Raw genomic sequence first — 18,324 nt, forward strand, 5'->3', positions numbered from 1 at the left:
TGCATTTTGTATAGCCTGTTTGTGGTCTGGGTTTTTGAAAGTATGGCCATACTGTGGTCAAGTGCCTTTGTTTACTAAGAAAAGAGATCAACTTATTTCAAAGAAGTTAGTTTCTTTTGCAATTGTTTCAAGAAACTCTTTGTTTCAGCCACAATCTATGGCTCAGTACTACTGATTTTGATTACTAATGATTTGTCATTTTGCCTCCCATCCTCATTTTGCATTTACGTTGGATTACTAAATTCACCTTCCTTTAAAAGCAATTCTGTAATAATGTATCATTTATATGTAAACATACGACCTTTCCTTGTTTGCAATAAAGGGATGCTCCTTTATATGTATCAGCTGAAATATGCTTTTTTGTCCCATTACTAAAAAAGGTAAAGAGTCACTAATATCGTCTTTTAGCCCTAAAAGACTTTAATACCCCTGTTCCTTATCTTAGATCAACTTTATTATAAAACTATAATTGTATAAAAATGTAATGATCATAATGTCAGCCACATTTAACCTTCTTTGATCTCCCATGATTCTTTGCACTATGGCTCAAGGAAAGGTCCGAGCTGACTGCTTGATAACTGAATGAGTGATTATCCTCCTTGTTAATGGACAATGATATAGAAAACTCTTCCATATGTACGGAATATTAATGAGAAGCTGCACAAGCTGAGATAAGACTATAAGATGCTGCAAGCAATCACTTATAAGAACACTATGAAAAATATTCATCATCAGGGACATTGCTAGAGTCAGGGTCTGTGTGTGAGAGAGGTGAGAAGGCGGGCAGCCCTCTAGCCAGCTAATTGACAGTATAATTTAGAGACAGGAATGTTTTCCCTTAGTGTTCCTAAGATTGAGTTTTATTGGTTCTGTGCATACAACAGCAACATTTGGGCACATGACACTGTGAGCAACCTAAATCACAAGGAGTTTGCCCTCACTTGCTAACGCCTTCACTGCCAAGACAGAATCCAATCCATTTTGTGAAGTTCAGTTATTGAACATGGGTTGGGTGCCATCAGCCTGGGAGGCTGCTTGTGTTGGCAGGGCACCTGAGATGCTCCTATTATGAACAGGTTTCAGAGTAGCAGCCGTGTTAGTCTGTAGCTGCAAAAAGAACAGGAGTACTTGTGGCACCTTAGAGAATAACACATTTATTTCAGCAAAAGCTTTCGTGGGCTACAGCTCACTTCATCGGATGCATATTATGAACAGTGGCCGGAGGCAGGACATTCTCAGAATGGAGATTTTGCCTGTGGCACTTGCTTTCCTTCTTCCCTTTTAGTGGCAGATTCTGCTCTCATGCCCCTGCAAGCCTGGTAACAAATCCATGTACTGAGGGTAAGATTGCAGTTCCTTGATACCTCACGTGCATAGCCATAAAGCTGCAGCTGGAACCCTGATTCTGTAGCTTCAAAAACCCAGGCCTCTACCTCTTCTTTTACAGATCAGCTCCTTTGTCTGAAGTTCTCTTATCCCCTCTTTTGACCAGCCAAAGTCCCTCCTGTAAGGGAAGTGCTTGGCAGCTCAGGAACCCTCGTAAACCAAACACATGCCCATAGCAACAGATTTATACAGCTCTCCTTCAGCTACAGCATGTTAGAAACACCAGCCACAATCCCTGCTCTTAAAACCACCTCTCCTCTACTAGGACCTGCAGATATGAACTGCAGATCGGCTTTTCTGCAAACCATCACTTCACATGCCTCCTGTATTAATCAGGAAGCTGCTAATTTACAGTAGAGGTGCCCGTGAATCTGATGCATTTGCAAAGCACCAGTTAATGGTACAATGGGATTTTCCCTCCTCCTGCCAGCCCAAGCACCAACACCTAATCATTGACTACATGCATTAAGATCTTCAGCCGTCACACCTGTCAAGCGAGAGGTGACACAACTTACCACTACAAAAATTAGTGGGGACAGCTTGTGAGTTGTCAGTAGACATCAGGCACCATGATTTTTTTCTTCACTTTTTGCTATTTACTCATTTAGGCAGTTGTAACAGATTTACAAATCCTTGCCAGGTAAATATCAGAAACCAAACAATAACCATTACAACAGGGAGCTTTTGATTGAAGAGACATTATATAGAGGATGGAATAAAATCTTCAGCTCTCTCTCTTTGTCAAGGTGTTACCATACCACTGAGTGAGCATCCTTTATGACATGCCATTTCTAGTGATTGTATTACATTGAGTGAAATCTCTGATTACTCATGATTAACAGATCAGTCATGTCTATAAAATGTTAATATTCCAAAAACTTGTACAGGTGTGTTCTTTTTCTTGCAGATGGATGTACTTTGTCTGTGTATGGAATAAATGGTAACCAAGTATCTAAGTATCTATTCGGCCGCTGTTTATTTTCTGGATTGGTAATGTGGGGTGTGTTAATTTTTCCATAAACACCTTCTCTTTGTGGACCGCCCCACGCTCTTTTTTTGAACCATTCCTTTGCAGCTGGACCATTTTGCTTTTTCCAAGGGAGGCTATCAGAAGCCCAGCAGGTACTAGCAGATGAGAGATTAATTCTTCATTTCCTTTACCTAGGAAGCTCCCAAAGGATCATTTGGTAATAAATACCCAGTTTGTGATATCTGATTAAGAATTTCATCCCAATACGCTCTAATGACTGGACACGTCCCCTATATTTTCATAAAATCTCCTCTTTCACCACAGTTTCTCCAGCATTAATCCCCCTTTAGACCCTATATACATTCCTAACCTGATTGGTATATGGTACCATTGAAAGACCGTCTTGAAGAAATGTTTTCGAGACACCCTGCTGGTTAACATCACAAAAAGAGGAGTCCATTTGGGACAGCTGTGCATATGTTGCCGTAGATTATTAATGAACAAGTTGCCCCTGCAATGAGTTTTTTCCCCACCCAACTGCTGCCTTGGAGAATCACATGATGGTGATCTTGGGCAAGAGGTATAAAAGGCAGAACTGCACACAGAGGTATTGAAATCCAGTTTTGAGTCCCTAAGACTCCTTGCGGTGACAGATGACTCCACAGACCAATGTGGCCTGTCTGCAGAGTCCCCTGCCAATTTGGGGCCTCCAGAAAAATATCCCCCTGCCACGGTGCCGGGGCTGGAAGAGCTCTTGCTTCTTGCCATGGGAACAGAGCTTCTCTGATCTCAGGGCCGCAGCGGCAAGGGGGAAAAGGGAGTTGGAAAGGAGCTAGTGGGGGGCGTGGCCACAGGGAAAGGGATGGAGTGGAACGGGGCCATGGATGGGGCAATGGCGAAGGGGCAGAACAGAGTGGGGATGTGGGCAGGGTTGCAGCAGAAGGGGTGGAATAGGGGTGGGATCGCCAGTGGAAGGAGTGGGGTGGGACCACAGTTCTGGCATTGAGCCCCCCATCCCCACTTGCTCCAGACCAGGGCCCCAGGAGACCATAATCCGTAGCTGCTCTTTGGAGCTGTTAAAATCTTCAAAACTGATGAACTATGGTGAAGTGAGATCTACCAGCCTGTATTTTAATTCTGTCATGGGCACTTGATTCACTGCTATAATTCAATTTACTAGCAAAGCTGCTTCAGCCACAGAACCATGGCATCTAGCAGGGGCTCAGCAAACCTATGGAATGACTGGGTGGGTCAACCAGGACCAACTGTGACCTACGTTAATTTGACTTAGAACAAGGGGAGTTGGTTGGAAGTTTTCCATGGAATCTGCTTTGCGGTGTCTAATTTCCAGGAAATTTTTTCATTTTTCATTGAAAAAACCCCATACACCTGTCAACTCTTTTTCAGACAAAATCCAAACTATTTTGGTGGAAAACCAATTGTTTCATTTTTGTTGAAATTTTCCAGGCCCCCTCCTCCCATTTTCCAACCAGTTTCAGCACAAAGGCAGCATGGCAGTGGGTGGCTTATCAGTTTCTCTTGTAACAGGCCTCTGGCACACGCAGAAGCAATGACTGAGTGAATATAGAAGCTGGGACTGGGCGAGAGGGGATGGATCACTCAAAATTGCCCTGTTCTGTTCACTCCTTCTGAAGCAGCTGGCACTGGCCACTGTTGGAAGACAGGACATTGGGCTAGATGGACCACTGGTCTGACCCAGCAGTGTGAAAGCAAATTAGACTCCAGATGGGTGCAGCAGTCCACCCCTGCAGATCACAATGCAGGATCAGAGTCCCAGGTAGACTATAGAGAGATAAATGCTCCTGGCCCTGGACTTCCAAGCCCCCAGAGAGCACTGGTCCCCATTAATGAAGTCAAGGTGGCTTGCATGGGCACAGCAATTCATTATTAGATGTAGGTTTTTGATAAGCTTGCCCATCTTGTGGTCCATGAAAAGTAAACACATATAAATTTCTCTCTTCCGGCACTGCCAGCAGAAACAACCTTGAAGTTATTGTTGGGATTGTACATCTATCTCTATTGCATAGAGCTGTATAAATCTCGATTACAGCATAATCTGCATTTTGGATGCAGGAGGGGTGGAGATGGGGTGCAGATCCCTCAGCATACTGCCTGTGAGCTGTGCAGTTGGAGTGGATCTTGCTGGAGCATTCTCTTAAGCAGCTTTGCATAAGTTCCAAATTCCAGCAGTGCAATCATAGCCACTTCTAGTAGTTTTATGCTACCCTGCACCAGTTTTGTGTGTCTAATGCAGAGAGCATGGCTTTTATTGCACATCCAAACAACGTTTAGCTTTCCTTAAACATATGAAATCCACTTTATTCTTCCTCCTATATCTATAGAAATGTAATTATTGTAAGTTCTAGAAAATTTAGTAGATTTGAAAACTATTTATGTAAAAATCCTTTATCTGCCTCCCTTCAGAAGTGCAGTAAATCCTAATATTATTTATCAAACGTCCTTGCATCTGAAAGGCATTGTGGCTACTGAAATAATGAACTACTTGAAAGTCACATTTAATTTACTTCCAAAGAAACAAGCTAGCATTGCTCAAGGTTGCTGGGGAAACAGGAAAGCTTCTTTAGATCAGTTTGCGGCAGAGAGGACTTGCTGATATTTTACAATTTGCACATGCTCCTCATAACTTTAACAATCTCTTATTTTCAGGAGCCTATTCCTTGCTTTGTATTAAATATTCATCCTCACCTCTGCAATATGGCCTTGTTTTCAGCTGGGCATTCAGATTAAGAAATCTGGATTTAAAAAAAAATAAGCTTCTTTATCAGATCATGTACATTTTAAATTTATTTCGTGGGGCGCATTTAATCAAGGAATGCATCCAATTTCAGCCTTTGAGAAGCCAATGCTAGACAATAATAGCTCATTTCTTGGGTGTCCTCGGTACCAAAGCTAGGCATGATTTTTGGGTAAATGAGGCCCTTTTTAATATCTCTTATTAGTCACTTTTAGACTTTCCTGACTGGAAGGAAAGTTTCCATATTTTTCTAAGCTGTAAAATTCAGTCACCTGCTTCATTTGCTGCTGGGACTAAAAAGAAAAACAATCATATTTAAAAACAACGTGCAAGTTTGGTTGATTCTGTTAACACCTGTATTGGAGGTGAATTGGAAGCCATGTTTCTAGGAATCGCAATATACAAATATAATTTAACATGTACCTATTCAGTGCCATCATCACTGCATTCCAAAGCTACTTTGGGGTCGCAATGCTGAAAGGGATGTGTGAAAGTTTATACTCTCACTCCCCAGGCTGTGGATACACAGAGGAATTCATCAGCTTCTAGTGTTGGTAATCTGGTATAGTTCATTTGGATTTTAAAATATGTCCTGCTTTGTAGGGCTGGGTTAAGTACGGTACACGGAGCTCAGATTTTACACTGACTCAGAGGTGCAGCTAAGATTTGCTCGTGGTATTTTCTTAATTCGCAGACTTTGGCTCTAACTATTAGCCAAAACAGCTTTCTCTCATAGTACCTGGCTTTATACAAGGGAGCAATTTGATGAAATCCCATCAGTAATATGAATTGTAGGAGTGGGAGTCTGAAGTTATCTATCTAATACTATTATTACTGTATATCACCCACTCATTTGACTGTCAAAATCCTGTTAATCAAGAATTTAGTTTTTTAAAAAACGCACAGATTATATGAAAGCATCAGTAGTGTCCAGCTCCAGACCGCTACCATTACTCTCATAGGAATGGAGAGGGATTTACATAGTTCAATGTAGAACATTCACTGTAGTCTCAAGATGTACCCCAGAGATAGCCACAGGACCTTAATAGAGTTACCCTGTCAGCATCAGATGACACAATCAAAGAGCTTATTACTTATAGTGCTAAGCAACACATTGTGGGTCACCCATCAGATAAGAAGATGGCACAGCTTTCTTCCTAGTTCTCCCTATTTTGGCTTCAGATATCATCCCAGTCTCATTGAGTTTTCACAGGGCTATGTTCACCTCACTGCCCAGCAAACCACGACGTCTCTCCTTTCATACAATCACACATTTTAAACTCTTTCTGTTATTTTCCATCAAACCTCCAGCGAAAGTGTCTTCACATCATTTCATTTGGGATCAGCTGCATTTTTCACATTGTGGCTGTAGTCAGGCTTTTGGGTTATTTAACTTCACTGGGGCACTGCTGCTTATCTTGCTCCTTCCTTAATGCTACCTTCAAGTGAAGTGAACTGGAGATGGAGGAGGAAGAGGGGAACTGAGAAAGGTAATGTAGCGGGGCGAAACTCACCACCACGGCACCTCCTGTTGGTCATCCTGGGAATTAGCTCTTCGACCCAGGAGCGCGCTCTTCAGGCCTATGTCTCACCTTGCCGCAGCCCCTGTGTTCCTCCCAGACCCTAGTGCTCCTTCTGCCGGGGTTCTGCCCTCTGCAGTACCCCACAGTCCCTCTGGGTCTCCCCTCCCCAAGGAATCCCCAACCTCCTATCCCCGCCTCACCTTAGAATATGGGCTGTTTTTAATCCCTCTGGGCAGAGGTGGGGTGACCACCCCACTATAGATAAGGAAACAAAGGAGGAGCCATGGAAAAGAGATAAATATGTAAGGACAAGGGACCCTCTTTCTTATGTGTTTGTACAGCACCTAGCTCTCTGAGGTCCTGGTCCTTGAGTGGGGCACCTAAGTCCTACCATAATACAGATAGTAAATAATAACAAAGGGGAAAAGATGGACGTGAGTACACAAAGACAAGGTAACAGACACACCTTGGATAGGAGAAAGAGTTTGTGATGAAATTCATGAATCAGCAGGGACAGCTGAGCCGCCCACAGGAGCCCTGCATGTGGCCTCTCCGTAGGAAGGGAAGAGGCTTCTGTCTCAGCAGGAAATCCGGTATTGCTGCAGGGCATGCGTGACTCTTCTGCTACTGCTGAAGAAAGATCAAGTTGCAGACAGGCTGCCTCTCCTCCAAAGGCTCTGGTACTCAGGGGTCCTGGAACATATCACATGCCATGCAGTGATTTTCTGATCACACTCTTGTAAGTTGAAATGTTTCTGCCTGCCAGCCCAGTGGCAAGAGTGACCCCATGCAACTGAGGGTGATCAGCCATATAGCATGAATGACTAGTCTCCGTGAGACTTCACGAAGAACCCATGATGTGACTGAATCTCATTTGCCCACACTATAGGACAAGCCTGAATATCAATGGCAGCTGAAGGAAACCAAAATCAGCTCAGGAATGATTCACTCACCATAGAAGAAGCTAAATTCATACTATAATTCAGCCCGCTCTGCTTTTTGCAATGTAGCATCCCCTCTGTTAAAATCCCAGGAAGAAGGCAGGGGGGTTTGTCAGGCATAAAATTCCTGTATTCTGATGCTTCTTTACTTGGGTTTTGTCTTCACTGCTAAAAAAGGTGTCATTTTTACCTCAGGGTAACTAATGCATGGGAGCTATCCTGAAGTAAAAACAGGGTGGAGGCAAAGCACTTCGGTTTTATCATGAGGTAAACTTGGTGAGGTCAGTCCAGGTGGAAGGAAGCTACTGGCCTCCTGTACCTCACAGTAAGCTAAAATGCCTTGTCTGAACTGTGTTTTTATCTCAGCATAGCTCATGTTCAGTATTACCCAGCCGTAAAAATACATTTTTATTAGCAGTGAAGACAAGGCCTTGGAGTGGAGTGGCCTCCCATGCCTCTGAGACCATTGCTGTCCACATCTGCTTCTCACCTGCCTAATGGCAGCCTAAACAATTTTCTTTAATACTGGGGAAGAGTGTGGTGGAATAGCTGAGGGTGAGACAGACTCTTGGAGGATGAACGTTAGACTGACTAGAGTAAGCGCTGCAGCATCAGGCGTGAGAGATTATTGTCACTGGACATTTCCCCTCTGAACAGCAACTCTAGGACTGTTATGCAAGTATCTAATTGATGCTTACTTGCTGATAAATACAAAAGAACACACTTGTGTGACACAAAAGTGTGCCACTGCTGTGCTGATCCATCCATTTTAAGTAACAGGTGCCAGCTGCTATACCTGTAATGGATTAGGAAGGGGTGCTTTACAATGACACCATAAAACACTAACGACACACCACATGCAGTCTAATCATGCCAGGTGCTGAGCTCCCTCTCAGAAGGGCTTCCTAGTTCACATTTTGTTCTCTCTCCTGTTTCTATTATTTCCCGTTATTTGTCAGTGCTACTGAAAGGCGATCGTATTTGCTTCAGTTTCAATGAGTGATTAAACGTGATGCAAATCTTTCAAGTAACCTGATCACATCCTAAAATACCTGCATATAATCTAAGTGGTTCATCTGCCAGAAGCAAGTAATACAGAAACGGTATTGCTTTAGTATGTATCAACAAACAGTTTCCTAGAGAAAGTTGTCTTTTCTCATGACCAAAATAACCTCTCACAAATATCTTTGATGGCTTGCAATCTAGGCTTTGTTTTGGGCAAAGCCTGCAAATGCCTGCTGATGGCTCTTTCTCCCTCACTGATCTGGAAGAAGGAGTAAAATATGGCAAATGATACCAAACTGAGGAGTTGCAAATGCCAGCTGGAACAGCAGTGTGCACATGAGTTTTTGGTCCAATCAGTGGCAAATTAGCCACTGGGCCCATGGGTCCCATGCCCAGGGACACATTTTAACCTTGGTGGATACGTTTTAACCGATCAGCCGATAAAAGGACATGATTTTCTGCAGCCACCAATGCAATCGATGTTGGAGTCTGTAGTGAAGAGTATGGACTATTCCTGAATGTGGAAAATACAAAATACATGTACGTTGACTTGATCAATAACAACAGCATGCAAGTGGACCTCGTGTTACCAGTTAAGCCGTAGAGGCAGTAGATTGAATTTGATCATTTGGGATCATATCTATCTATGCAAGGAGGCTGCTCCAAAGAAATCAGATAACTAGGGATGGCTCACTTGGCCCTGGCCTTCCCTACAAAAGTATGGAAAAACTGGCATCTTGAAATGTATGAAGGTTTGACTGGTGAAAAGCTTATTTTTTTCCCCCATACCAACTTGTGAATGTGAATCCTAGGTAATTAATGCTGCTGACAAGAAGAAAATGGAACCTTTCGAGATGCGGTGCTGATGAAGACATTTATATATCTCCTGGATGGAAATGAAGATGAACACTTATGTTAGAAATATTATTGAAGAAAAGCAGACTCTGATCTTGGAAATCAACAGGTGCAAACTTATGTACTTTGATCACATTGGGCAGAGATATGGAAATACCCTCATGAAAGTTATGAGGAGGGTGTCATTGTAGTAGGGGGATGAGCAGAGAGGAGATGGATCGATGGTGTGTGGCAGATCATTAGGAGATCAGCTGCTGAGTAGCAAAGTCTGTGATGGATTGAGAAAACTTCCAAAAATTCTGCTGTGTTGTCATGAGTATTCAGACTTGAATGAATGGACTTTATTTTCCTACTTAATGGGATGAATTTAAGAAAGGGAAAATTTAACCTGGGTATTGGGGAAACTTCTGGACAGTGAGAACTACTAACCTAAGAAGCAATGGATGTGACTGGAGTCCCATATCTTGGCATAAAGCTATAAATGTCAGAGAACCAACAAATGCAAAATAGGGCATAATCCTGCTCTGGCAGGGACATGAATTGGTTATTTCTGTCTCTAAATTCTATTATTAAATAAATATTTCATGGATGCATCTGACATGGAAACTAGGCTGGTGATGGTTTTTGCTGTACTGTACAACCAGAAGAGAACTGACTGTTAAATAGCATACCTTACACCCACTGCCACCTTGACCAGCCATGACAATAGAACTACACAAACAAGGATAGTCAAAAAGCCGTGTTGGCTTGTGCAAAGGAAAGAAGAAAAATAAAGGAGGACAAGAAGAAAATAATCAAGAAACAAATGAAATTTAAAAAGGAAATGACATTTAAACTGCATGAAAAAGGGAAATATTAGTAGGGGAAGAAATACGGTTTCAAGGGAGCTAACCAAGGATGAGAGATATAAGAGAATGAAGAAAAAAAAAGCCACAGAAAGTACTTGACAAAGTTTGTTTAATTTCAAATATTGCTAAATCTGTCAATATACAGTGGTGTATACATTCAGAGTAGCGTGTACTTGGGTACTCTAACAGAAACATACAATGAAACACTAATAGGGTTAGGGACTCAGCATCTAAAGCAGCACAAGTGCCATTTGATGCAGGAGTTGCTAGGGAAGGGTCTCTCTCTCTCTCCCCCTCCCCAATTAATTAAGTGAATTTAGTGCTTGTGAAAAGGTGCCAGATTGACAGCCCTGAGACTGAAGTCCTCTATTCACAGAGCAGCTACAGCACAGCTTCCTCACGCTGCCTCTCAACCCTGACCTGGAGGGATCACCTCTAGTGGTGAGATGGCACTTTGGTTTCCATGCCCATTCATTCTTTGGCCTCTCCGGGGAGGCTGCCAATAAAGGTGCTAATTAGGCTCCATTGTAATGGAGGTTTTTGTGTCGCGAGCACCTGTCCATTAAGGATTGAACCAGGGACACCAACTCGTTTCATGCAGGCCAGGAACAGTCATTGACTGGTAATGATTTTCAGACGCTGCTGACCGGAGGCAGTGCTGCTCAGAGGGGGTGTATGTGTGGGTGTTGAAGGGAGACTTGAGATTCCATCAAATTTCAGTCTTATGGAAAATATGAGGCCCGTCCTACTACCATGCTAGGACACGCAGACCGTCATGGTCTTCTAAGCAGCTGACTCCCATTTTGTGCACTCCTAGCTCCTCTACCCTTGACTTCTGTATGAGGGTAATCAAGCTATACAGAAAGCGGGAACAGAGGACCCCAAGGGAAAACACAAGAAGCACATTAGCCTCCTCAGGAGAGTGACCTCCAATCCCTAGCACCCCATCAAATTAATAGGATGAACTTTTGCCACTGCAGCCAGTGGCCCTGGTTCCCCCTCCAGTGAGAGGGAGTGATGAAGGGACGCCGGGTTCCCACTGCAGAGAAGCTTATACTGATCTCTGCAGAAGAGGATTTCACTAGTGAACAAGTAAGCCCAAGTGGCCAGCCAGACTCTCCACTGGTTTTAATGGACTGCAAGGTTAGTTGGGAGTGGGATGCGAAGACCAAGGCTCTAGGACGTGTAGGTACAGTTTGAGAGAAGGTACCCTCTTTCCTCCCCATTTAAAATTCCCCATTACTGTCTGTGACTGATGACCTAGAAGTGAAAGTCCCCTAATCCCTGAGCCATCCAGCCCCCTCAAAAGTTCCCCCTTTGATTGACTACGCATACAAAAGTGTCAAATAAAAATCCCACCAGAAGTAATGCTAGTTCAAGGTGTCTGTGGTAACTGGTGGTATGTAGAGAGTGCACTTGCTTTTACAATAAAATGATTTCTAAAAGTATGTTTTGTTCCTCAGAAGAGTTTGATTCCATCCCTTTATTGTCTTTTACCACTTCAAGGTGCAATGGAGAGATAGAGCAGTTTAGAGTATTTGACATCTGTAAAGAGGCTGAAAAACATCATCAGGAAAGAGCCAATCTCCTTGAACAGTTGAATAGTGCTTGCACTGCTGATAAAGGTTTGGGTGAAAGATGAAATGAAAAAGGTGACTATAGCTGCCTGTAGCAAAACATCCTTTTCTATAGCACTTTTGCCCGTCTTGTGTGTTTATTCTGAAGGCATATTTGGTGCTTTATGCAACTTTACTGCTGAATGGAGCGTTCTACTTAGCAAGAACTTTGTGACAGCCTCGTTTTCTGAAAGGATTTCACAGATTATGCATTAGTCCCATTAACTTTCCACTTAAAAATAATGTAGGAAGTGGCAAGGCTGATAAGGATTGAACAGAGTGAGGCTGAGTTGATAAGATCAGTGTTGGGAATCCCAAATTTTTGCTCAAAGCATGGTACAGAAACAGCTTCATCTAACTGTCACCTAGGGTCACTGCCTCATCTCAGTGTCACACACTGCACATGAACATCTTTAAGTTTTTACACAACTTTCCAAATTGTGCATCTCTTTCTTTACTCTATTTCCTGTGGTTTTGATACACAATAGTTACATATTCTTTGGAAAAAGATGGCCAAGGTTTCCAAAAGTGACTGCCTCAAAATTTGGGGTGCCCACCTTGGCACAGCTTAAAGGGCCCTAATTTTCAAAGGTCAGGTGTTGGCACTTTCTCACACTCATTTGGGCATGGTTTTGATGTACAGATGCTCCGCGACTTATGCAAGCGTTCAGTTCCAGAATGCCTGCATAACTCGAATTTTGCGTAAGTCGGAAACGTTTACCCAACCATTACACAAAAAAACCAAAACAAATAAAAACAAAAACCCACTTATTTCTAGTACAGAACTTTTTCTGTGAGTGCGGATTTGTGTAAATCGGGTTTGCGTAACCCAGAGGGCCTCCGTATTGGGCTGAGCTGGGCACAGCACTGGGACTCAAGAAACAGTACACGGTTAACTTGGCATGTTCCAGTCTGATGATCACAAACCATCACTGCTGTTGTATACCAGTTGTCCATCCCATTTTCATTGTCTCTTCTAACCCAGTCCCTACGAACCAGCTCTCAGTGGTATTGGAACTTCTAAAAAGTGTACAATTATCCAAGGGGTGCTTAGTGTGGGGGAAGTCTTTGTTAAGGAGAGCTGAAATATTACTAAAGCAATCAGTTAAAAAAATACATAAGGGCGGGATTCTTCAGATGTGCTGCTCAGTGTCGACCTATGTCTGAAGTAATGAGAGTTTTACCACTCCCTTCACTGGGAGCAGAGTTGCTTTGAAAAATGCCATGTTAACTGCATAATCAACCTGACTGTCCATATCACAAATCCACACGGACTCTCTGCCCTTGCATATACTTCTAAAAAGAATTTTGAATACTTGGGTTCTTCAACACCCTAAAACATCCATAATGACTTTGAAGATTAGGATGTGAGTTTTGATCTCCTTCACACTGGTGCAGGTCTGGCAGAACCACCATGGAAGTCAGGGAAGCTGTACAGTTGGTGTGACGGTAGACGCAGGCCCAAAAACCCACTTTTAACTGCCAGTCCCTGAAATCCAGGAGCTCAGACCTTCAAACTAGCATCTGACAGTCAGAGCCATAAATCCCAGTCTACCAAGAGAAAAACCCAGCTCTCACACTGCTTCAGTGGCAGAGAGGGGCCTTAAAGCAGGTCCAAATGTCCCTGGAGAATACTCCCCATGTGACTCTGACTTGCATAGCTTCAGGACTGGCTCAAATTCAGCCCCCTTCCCCATCTCCAGGGTAGGGAGCATGCAGGGCAGGGGTCAAGGAAGGGTGTGGTCAGATTCTCCAATTCTTCCACTGAACTCAACAGCAAAGCTCCCGTTGCCTTCAGTGGTGTAGAATCACACACAAGGAGGCCATTGTAGCCAGCCAGGATGTAAGCTAGAGCACAGGGGCCTTCATGTCTTTCTGGGATTAAAACTAGATTAGAAGCAGGTCAGAGAGTTGGAAGAGTGTCCTTCATGCTCTGTCAATGAGTTTGTAGATGGATACATTTGAACACAAAAAGCCATCAAATCCCAGTCCTCTCCTGAGTACCAGTGCACACCCCTAGCAAACACTTAGAAATTGGGCAAGTTTTTCATGCTCAGAATAGCTATGTGCACTAGGTGTTTCATTAAACTGGCATCAACAGGCTTAGGTGCTATATCTTATTACTAGTACTTTTAAAAATCCTGATCCCTTATCAAGTGAAGAGAAAACAAACACACTGCTTAGGACTATGGCAAGAGATAATGAGGTGTACATCATTGTAAATGGTCTTCCTACAAAAAGTTGAGTAATCTGGTGACAATTAACAGCTATAGTGAAAATTAAGGGAGGCATTAAAGGATATCAATCCTGTGAATCCTGACATTGATGTTACTGTGTCAGTTGGAAAAAAAACAAAACAAACCAACAACCCTTGTAATTAATTGTAATATATAGACAAGCTGATGAGGACACACACACAGAGAGAGAAACCCACAGGCACCCTGGAATGAAAAGCAATATGCAGGACAAATCGGCCCTGAAAGAAGTAATTTTCACCACTAAAACTTCTGGGGTGAGGACAAAGAGTATAGCACAAATGAAGCAAGGTCAACAAGGTGACTAAAAATAAGACTGTTATGTCTCTCCTGAAAGCAGAGCAGATCAAAAAATAGGTTAAAGTGGTGGAATAATGTTATTTGGGTTCTGCAAATTTGTGGGATACATGTATGTCTGAAAGTAATGAGTTGGCAGTTCCCCTTTTATGCTAGCACCACAGAAAGATGCGTTCCATATTATTATATTTTAAATGCAGTAGCATCTATATTTCCCAATCAAGTTCAGGACCCTGTTATGCGAGGTGCTGTCCCACAGTAAGAGGTAGCACTTGTTCTGAAGAGCTTACAATCGAAATAGACAAAACAGTCAGAAGGCTGGAGGGCACGTGGAGGTGAAATTATTTACTTAAGGTCACTGGTAGAAGAACCTAGGTTGCCATAGTCCTAAACTGCTGCCCTATTCACGGAACCAGGCTGTCTCTTTATAAAGAAAGCAGGGGAGATTTGGACACGGCTTGTTATTTTGAAGTATCAAAGCGCTTGCTGTAATGGAGACCTGAACACTGACTGGGAAATTAACCTTCTAAAGTTCATAGATTTAAGTGCAGTTGGGATCTCGTTTTTCATCAGTGGTGAAACGGTACAGGAAGAATGATTTGTAAACCCAATCAGTCTGTTTGGACCATCACTGCCTGGTATATAAAAAAACTGGCCAAGATTTTCAGAAGTGACTAGTGACTTCTGGTGTCCACAAAGAGACACCAGTGATGAGTCTGGTTTAGAAAAAACTGTTGAGGTTGTCTTCTGAAAATCCCCTTGCTGTCTCACATTGGACATGCAAATAGAGGAACCTTAAATCACCGCATACTTTTTTTCCAGTGAAAAATAACTTTAATAAAAACATTTTATGAAAAAAATCAGTTTGAATTTAAAAGTTTGGGTTATTTAAAAAAAAAAAATCAATGTTAGGTTTTTCCTCTACTCATTTTATTTTCCTTGAAAGGGAGAAAAATGGGAGGGAAGGGGAACAAAAGTCATGCCATTTAGTCAAAACCTGAAACAATTAAGAAAATTTTAAAAAAAGAATCATTTTTTTCCCAAAGAAAGCTATGACTATGACTAGCCCCAGAAATCTGCTAGGTGATAGTAGAAAGAAAAAGGTTTTTTTAAATAAATTAGCAATTAGGATGACAGAAAGGGCCTCAGCTGAGATCTTCTGGGGACAGTGAAAAATTTATGGAAATGAGGAGGCTCTTTACACATATAAATACAACTAATTTACTAAAAATCTTTTTAGTGTTATCAAATGGGTTTAAAGGAAATTTTCCTGTTAAAAATCCATCTGACTTTCCTACAGATTCTCCCCAGAATTTGAGAGAAAATATTCCATAGAATGTATCAAAAATTAATGGCGGATGAATCACTTTTCCTTCATCAGTGTTACAGCCAAATCCCAATGCCACAGAAATCAATGACATTGGTACCATTGTTCTCAAAGGGATTTGGGCTGAAATAGAAAATCTCTCTTTTACTTTAAGCATATTTCTAAAGTCGTGACTAAAACACAGTCCAGTGTTCTAAGAATGGAAGGTGAACCATGACTTGGGAAAGTTTGTTGCCACATAAAATATCATTTATAATTCCAATTCCTCTACGACCCTGTATTGGAAATTAAAACTTGTAAGACAAAGTTTCTAAATTAGTGTGTGGGGGGGGGGGGAGGAATTGTTTTTAGTGTCAGCTGGAACGTTACTAAGGAGTACGTGCCATGGAAACACACATGGGATGGTGAAAAGAGACGCAGAGAACTCCATCCATTTCAATTTAGGTAGGTCTGACTGCATTTTCCAGATCCACTATCCACACTCTGAGGTCATTTCAAGGCACTGAGAAGGAACACAGCGAAGCAGATGTTTGCAGGGCCAGCATCTTTATTCTCAATAAAATAAATCTTCAATCTACCTGATTTGTAATCAAATATGATCTTGTTGCATTCCAGCACAAATATGACACTTTGACTAGCTCGTATTTACAGCCTACAATCTTGGAGCTTCAGGTCTTTATGGTTTGGGGTTTTTCCCCCCACATTTTTTATTGCTTTCTTTGGTTTCTAAACCCTGTGCTGGGATTATCAAAGGAGATAATCAGAGAGGAACAAAACTAATCAGGATAGCAGCAGAACATACCAGATGAGAAGTATAGCAGACAGTCATCTTTAGAATTTAACAAGCTCACGTGATTAGAAGTTATTGTCACACCATGATCTGTTTCTCCAGGAGATCAATACAATGTAGCACTCAGGCTGATTTCTTAACTCAATAATGTATATGCTTAATATTTAGTCTTGAAATTAATTTTGTTCTCCTCAATGCTTGTCGGTGTTTAATTTTCATATGACTGTTTTATTGACCTGAGATACAACAATAAGACTTTAGAAACTTACAGGTGGCTGTCTTTCATTCCGCTGGTTTACCCATAAATACTGAAAATAAAGAGTCCTCTGAAATATAAACAGCTCCTGTACAATTATTAAAATTTCCGATACACAGTCAACAGGTTAAGCTGCTCCATAATAACTACCACTGTATTCAGCAACTACAAAGGGATGGTATAATTTCACCTCTGAGGCAAAGACATACCTGGGTGGAAGTAAATGCAGAAAATTCTCCGCTATAACACTGGGCAAGCATACGAAGAGAATCCTAGCAGAACATTCATTTGAATAGGAAAATTAGTTTCAATAGTTGAAGATATTTATTATTGTTCTCTGCTCGCTCATTTTAGTTGGGAATAGCATTTCCAAGAGGACAATAGGTTCTGAATAATTTATAGGCAACCAGTGTTGAATGGCCAATCCATAGAATAAGTCAGAATGGATAGAGCTGCGAAAAGCTTGGGCTGACTAACAAATACCCTTCCCCAATAGCTTTTTAGAGACTTCATTCTGTACTGCCAGGTGAGTGCAGGGGGCTTCTGACACAACCTAAACTGAAATCTTGTGGTCATGGCATGTTTGCTTTTCCTAAGAAAATAATATATGACCAAGAGCAAGGGGGGTAAGGTGATCTAATGGCTAAGGCACCAGGCTGGCTTCAAGATGACGAGGGTTCAAACCCTGAGTCTATCACTAGCTCTCTGAATAAGGCAGGAATTTTAACACTGAGGGTAATTAACCATCAGAACAATTTACTAAGGGATGTGGTGGATTCTGCATTACTCAAAGTCATTAAATCAAGATCCAACCTTTATGAACATCTAGCTGATATGCTGGAGATCAAGTTCTGGCCTTGACGCAGAAGTGAACGGGCAAAATTCTGTGGTCTGTGTTGTGTGTTAGGTCAGGTTACGTCTACACTATGGGATTATTCCGATTTTACATAAACTGGTTTTGTAAAACAGATTGTATAAAGTCGAGTGCACGCAGCCACACTAGGCACATTAATTTGGCGGTGTGCGTCCATGGTCCGAGGCTAGCGTCGATTTCTGGAGCGTTGCGCTGTGCGTAGCTATCCCATAGTTCCCACAGTCTCCCTCACCCCTGGGAATTCTGGGTTGAGATCCCAGTGCCTGATGGGGCAAAAATCATTGTCGCGGGTGGTTCTGGATACAACCTCACCCCTCCCTCCCTGAAAGCAGCAGACAACCGTTTCATGCCTTTTTTCCTGGGTAAACTGTGCAGACGCCATACCATGGCAAGCGTGGACTGTGCTCAGATCAATACCGCAATTGTGGATGTTGTAAATACCTCGCACATTCTTGTCCAGTCTATGCTGAACCAGGACCTGTAAAGCCAGGCGAGGAGGAGGCGGCGGCTACGGCAGCACGGCGACGAGAGTGATGAGGACATGGACACAGAATTCTCTCAAACCGCAGGCCCCTGTGCTTTGGAGATCCCGCTGGTAATTGGGC

Source organism: Gopherus flavomarginatus, chromosome 8 (genome assembly GCF_025201925.1).
Source record: "Gopherus flavomarginatus isolate rGopFla2 chromosome 8, rGopFla2.mat.asm, whole genome shotgun sequence".
NCBI classification, from domain to species: Eukaryota; Metazoa; Chordata; order Testudines; family Testudinidae; genus Gopherus; species Gopherus flavomarginatus.